Raw genomic sequence first — 6,780 nt, forward strand, 5'->3', positions numbered from 1 at the left:
CCAGGGAATTGTGGAAGTAGCATCCAAAAACCGACCATCCATGGCAACAACTTTGAACTAAAGCCACAGCTCATCACCCTTGTTCAGAACAATTGCTCGTTCAGAGGAGGTGTCCAAGAAGACCCCAACCAACACTTAAACACCTTCCTGAGAATATGTGACACAGTGAAGTCCAATGGCATTCAACCAGACGCCTATAGACTATTGTTGTTCCCATTATCTCTCAGAGACAAGGCAACCAAGTGGTTAGAGTTTTTTCCAAAGGAGAGCTTGACAACTTGGGATGATGCTATGAACAAATTCTTAGCAAGATTTTACCCCCCTCAACGAGTCAATCGGCTAAGAGCTGAGGTCCAAACTTTCAGGCAACAAGATGGTGAGACTCTATATGAAGCATGGGAGAGGTTTAAAGACCTAACAAGGAGATGTCCATCTGATATGTTCAATGAATGGGTGCAGCTGCACATCTTCTATGAAGGACTGTCATATGAATCAAAGAAGGCTATAGGCCATTTATCCGGAGGTTCTTTGAACAAGAAGAAGACCATTGAGGAAGCCATAGATGTCATTGAAACTGTAGCTGAGAATGACTACTTCTATGCTTCCGAAAGAGGGAACACTAGAGGAGTAATGGAGCTGAACAATATAGATGCTCTGCTTGCTCAAAATAAGCTCATCACCAAGCAGCTAGCTGACCTCACCAAGAAGATGGAGATAAGTCAAGTGGCAGCAATCACCACTTCAACTCAAGAGGAAGCAAGTGAAGAGGAAGAAGGCACCCAGGAGCAAGCCAACTACATTGGAAATTCACATAGACACAACCATGATCCATACTCCAAGACCTACAACCCTGGATGGAGGAATCACCCAAACTTTGGGTGGGGTAATCAACAAGACCAAGGCCAAGATCAGAGACGTCACAACCCCAACAACAACACAGCTCCCCAACAATTCACACAGAGGACATACCCACAAAACTACATCAATACATCTCACCCTTCTACCTCTACCCCCAATATACCATCATTTGATGACAGAATCTCTAAGATTGAAACCTTACTTGAAAGTATATGCAAAGACATTCAAGACAATAAGGTGTTCAAAGAGGAGGTGAGAGCCAGTATGAAGAATCGGGGGGAAGCAATCAAGAAGCTTGAATTCCAAGTGGGATATTTGTCTGAGAAGATGCCCAGACCCACTAATAGCTTCCCAAGTGACATGGAGAAGAATCCGAGAGGTGAAGCGAAGAAAGTAAGATGGGAAGATTGCAATATGGTCACTACAAATGACAAGGAGACTGAAGACAAGCCAAGCAAGCTGTCAGAACAACCTGAAAATACCTTAGTAGAGAAGGAGAAGAAAGACCAACAAGAACCAGAAATCTCACAACAGGAGCTGCTGAGACTATACGCACCATTTTCGCAATTGCTAAAGGGTGCTGTGGGAAAGAGAATGTACTAAAGGTTCTTAGACTCGTTTGCATCTTTGAATGTGAACATACCATTCATCAAGGTCATTCAGCAAATGCCAGCATTCATCAAGTATATGAAAGAATTACTTCCCAGGAAGAGCTCACTCAAGGGGGGCCAGACTATAGTGATGAACAAGGATTGCAACACCCTCATTCAAACACAATTGCCTGCGAAAAGAAAAGACCCAGGGAGTTTTCATGTCCCTTGTGCTATAGGGGAAACAAATTTTGATAGAGCACTTTGCGATTTGGGAGCAAGCATCAACTTAATACCCCTATCCCTGGTAAAAAGGCTACAGATCAATGAGATACTACCTACAGATGTAGTCATAAGGCTGGCTGACAAGACTCAAAAGCAAGCAGTAGGAGTGGTGGAAAACGTGTTGCTCAAAGTTGGAAAATACTTTCTCCCAACAGACTTTGTCATCCTGAACATGGAAGAGAGTCACCTGCACCCAATCATATTGGGGAGACCATTTCTAGCTACTGCTGGAGCACTCATAGATGTGGAGAAAGGAGAGCTAATATTAAGGATCCATGATGAACAACTGAGCTTCAATGTTTTCGAACTCTCACTGGAAAAAGATGAAGAGGACAAAGAACCGAGCAAAGGGCATCATGAGATACTAAAGGAAGAAGCAAGCACTGAAGCACAACCAGCTCATCCTGAGATTCACTGGGTTGATGGACAAGGCCTGCAGCAAGTGCCACAGGTCAAGGAAAAATTGGAGGAACCTAAGCCACCAGAAGTTTGTGAGGACATTAACAAAAGCTCATCAAAGAAGGAGGCCACCAGGAGTAAGAAAACAGCACCAGGGGCAAAGAAAAAGGTACCAAGGGGGTGGCGGAACAAGAAGATTCCTACGGAAGATTTCTCTCCTGGGGATAAAGTAATCTCAGCCTACTTCACAGATATCCCCCCTAATCTCCCCACCGTACCATCTCAGCTACCTAAGGTCTTCACTATCAACAGAGTTCTCTCCTTGGAGCATGTAGAGATCATTGATACAACCAATGGATACAAGTCCACTGCCAGAGGAGAAGACTTCAAGCATTACCAACCACCATAATAAGGGGGTAACGTCAAGCTAGTGACGCTAAAGAAGCACTTCATAGGAGGCAACCCATGTTTTACATGCTTTTAGAAGTAGTGAATAAATCAATATTCATGAATTCCAACCAAAAATTGACAAACACGTGTGAAATTTTTATATGCAGAATATAGTAAAGAACAAGTTTGGTGTTCAAAGCATTATTCTTAAAAGCTTTGAACACAACTTTTCATCACAGTGCTCCAAACTAAGTTTGGTGTCACCCTATGGTGCCACCAATTTGCATATGAAGATACACAGTTAGTCAGTTAGTGGAATTCAGGAATAAGCAATTTTTTTTTATTATTCAAGCTGTAGATGTTAAAGCATTTTTGTTTCTTTTATAAAAGTAGTTCTTACTCTTCTTATTTCATCTTTATAGGGAAAAGAAAGGAGCATTGAGGGATAGGGAAGGAAAGTGAGCATTGATGAGGATTGATTAGACAATTTAATGGGGGAGGCTCGGCCATTTCACGAAGAGAACCATACACTTGTCCCAACAAGGAAGGCATGGGAAATGTTGCCATGCAACATTGAAAGAAGGAGAACCTTGAAGACCGAACCAACATTCTCCATCAAGTGATGATCCTTGTCTTCCCTTAGCATGCATAACCCTAACCGTCCATCGAGCGACAAGTCCATCAATCCACACCATCCATTCACTTACAACTTCCCTATATAAATAGCCCTTGTTCCGTACCCAGCCTTAACTTTCTTCACACACTCTTCATACATATTCATTTCGAAATGCAGCACTTCTTACCTCCTTACAAATGTTCCCCCCCTCATTCTCTTCATTGCCATAAAACCCTAAACAACCAAAAGTCTCCACAACCTTTCCATCCTCACATAATAACTATCATTCATGGCGTCCTCAAGTGCCAAGAGAAGGAAGGGAAAGGAACCCCTGGAGGAACACCCGTATGATGAGAAGAGGTTTAGAAGCTTGCATCATGCATTGGAATACGGGTGGATGGTTGGTAAGGAAATCATCTATGAGTTGGGATTTCAAGTTAGGAAGAGTGAGTGCCCGGAAATCTCAGAGAAGGTAGAAAGGAGAAGATGGGAGCTCCTCACTGACCCGGTCACTGAGGTGAATGCAAACCTCATAAGAGAATTTTATGCAAATGCAGTCCGGTATGATAAGAAAGATGAGTCGTATATAAGATTTATGAGAGGAAAGATGGTGGATTTTGGTCCTATGAGTGTAATGAGGGCATTGAAGCTACGTTCTATACCATTTGAAGAAGAAAGTTATCACTCAAGGATGGACAACAACCCAAATTATGACCAGATCTTGCGAGACCTTTGTGTACCTGGAGCTGACTGGGAAAGGGGCGCGGGAAATAAGCCAAAATTCATCAAGAGAACAGATCTCACTCCTGAAGCCAAAGGGTGGTTTGAGCTAGTAAGGAGGTCTATCCTCCCAGCTGCAAACAACTCATAGGTGAATTTGGAGAGGGCAACAATGGTGCATTGCATACTCAAGGGAGGAGAAATCAAGGTTCATGAAATCATAGCTTAAGGCATTAGAAAGATGGCAGAGAAAAGTGACGCAAGAGGGACGTTAGGTTACCCCAGCACTATTTACCGACTATGCAAGAAAGCTGGGGTGGAGTTTGAGGATGAGGATCCTGTATGGATAAAGGAAGGCATTCCAATAACAGTTCGAAGGATGAATGCTGCAGCATTCCCCATACCTCAAAAGAAGCAAAGAAAGAGTACAGGCCCTCAAGGAGTGGAAGGACAAGCCCTAGAGGGGCAAGCACCACAGACCTTGGACATGCATCAACTACAGAAAGCCTTTGATGGCTTGTCTAGACAGTACTTGGAAGGCCAAGGAGCACAGAAAGAGCTACAACTACAGATGATGAGGCAGCAAGAGGAAGCACTATCAAGATGGATAACTCAACAAGGAGAGTGGCAAAGGCAGAAGATAGAAAAGCAACAAAGTCAAGGGCAACAATGGGGAGAAACATTCAATAGGATGGAGCAAAGACAAAATGAGCAACAAGAGTCCATCCAGAGGCTAATCAACATCCAAGCACATCAAGGGGCACACATACATGGGATGCATCGAAGGCAGATAGAACACATATAACTACTGGACGAGCAAAGGGCATTTGCAGAAAGTGTTTACATGAGCGAGACAGGACATCACATAAACACTCAAGCCAGGCTCGGGTACCTAGTAGGACAGCTGCCTATATTACACCCAGGAATCGCAAGGTATGAAGAAGTGAGGGATGAATTAGCACGAGAAGAGAGACAAAGGGTGGAAGAGAGCCATGAATCAGTGAGGAAGGCACTTGCGGATTGGAAGCAAGCAAGATTGGCACGACTGCAAGGAAGTGCAAGAGGACACAAGGAGGACCAGCAAGGAAAAGAGCAAGGACGGCCACAAAAGTAAAAGGTGGTGGAGTTCCTTCGTTACTCCATTTATTTTTCTATGCTTTAAATAAGGAAGATCTTGTATGGAATAGAACATGCTTCCATGTTAGTTTAAACATTTTCAATTCTGCATCTTAATGCTCTTATTGCTTAGGTCCATGAACTCTAGTTTAAGTGTCACTGCTTCTTTCCCTTATTTACTTGTAAGCTTGTCTATTTGTTTGAAGAAGTGAATGTTTTACGTTTTAAAAGAGTAGAGTAGGGCTCATAATGTGGAAGTGCATTCATGAATCTTTGGGGGTAGTCATAAGTTAGCTAAGTTGGTTCAACCACAAGGTTAGGATGACATCTATCTATCCTGAATGCTTTACTTTTGATATACCCATGAGATTAACATAACAACAAGATCATAATAAGAGAAAAGGGAAAGAACAAGGGAAGTGAAAAACAAAAGAAAAGGAGTAAGCAATAAGGCTAGGCACCAATGGTTTACCCTAAGACATGTGTCTGTGGTGCTCTTGTGTGATGAATCTACTTGGATGAATAAGCTCTTTGGGGTGCTTCATCACCTGGTAACTTGGGTTAACTAACCCGGGATTATTAGCTGAAAATCCACTATCAAGAGTAACCCTTACCACAGAGCATTTAGTAACCCAAAGAGGTGCTGGACACCAAGGTCTGAAGGAAAGAAAATAAATAAACTATATTCCTGTGGTGTGTATGTATGGGGGAGAGACTTGAGTAAGTAAGTCCTTAGGGATGCTTCAACACCTAGCACCTTGAACCAACTGGTTCGGGAGTGTTGGCTGAAAGCTTATCCTAAAGAGTTGCCCCCTTACAAAACACTTAGCCTAAAGACACAAATAAGCCCTTGAAATAACAATAAAAGGATCAATAAATAAAGGTCTCATGGGACATAACAAAGTGAGTAATTTAGGAGATGATAAAGGTCTGAAAGCCAGTAGTGGAATGAACCTAAGTTGCTATGCATGAAACCACCATAAAATCAGTAATATGACTTCCACAAGAATGACTCATTTCTCTGGAGATTCCATTCATCATTCTCTTGTTCTAGTACTTGCTTAGGGACAAGCAAGCTTTAAGATTGGTGTTGTGATGCCAGGGCATTTTGGCCAGTTTCACTGACCTTTTCTTTACTGTTTTTAGGTAATTTCATACATTTTCTTAGGAAATAAGTTAGTTTTGGGTAGATATTCACTCAGACCTTGATTCAAGCATACATTGTGCATTTTACATTATTTCATGAGGATTTTGCATGATTTTAATGACAAAATTGTATATTGCATTACCCATAACTTGGACTAGAACTTTGATGCACTCTATTGCTTGATTTCAGGACCAAAAGGAAGCAAGGAATGGGAGGTAACTTGCAAAGTTAAGGAGAAAAGTAATTGCCAAAAACACTCTCAAAAGCCATCAATACCCATGTTAAAGAGTCACGTTAACTAAGTTAACGTGAACTCTAACGTGGAGAAGAGAAGTTGAGCCAACGTTAGTGACACTTAACATTGTCACTAACATTGGAAATTGCTCACAAATGGCCATGTTAGAAGCCACGTTAACCTAGTTAACGTGGCCTCTAACACTAAAGGGGGAAGAGAAGCCAACGTTAGTGACACTCAACATTGTCACTAACGTTGGCCTAAGGTGCAAAGAGCCACGTTAACTCCCACGTTAGCTTGGTTAACGTGGGAGCTAACGTAAGAGATAGAGAGTTGTCGACAACATTAGTTACACTCAACATTGTCACTAACGTTGGAGCAACCACACAACCCCCAAGAGCCACGTTAACCTCCACGTTAACTT

Source organism: Arachis duranensis, chromosome 4, assembly GCF_000817695.3.
Source record: "Arachis duranensis cultivar V14167 chromosome 4, aradu.V14167.gnm2.J7QH, whole genome shotgun sequence".
Taxonomy (NCBI): domain Eukaryota; kingdom Viridiplantae; phylum Streptophyta; class Magnoliopsida; order Fabales; family Fabaceae; genus Arachis; species Arachis duranensis.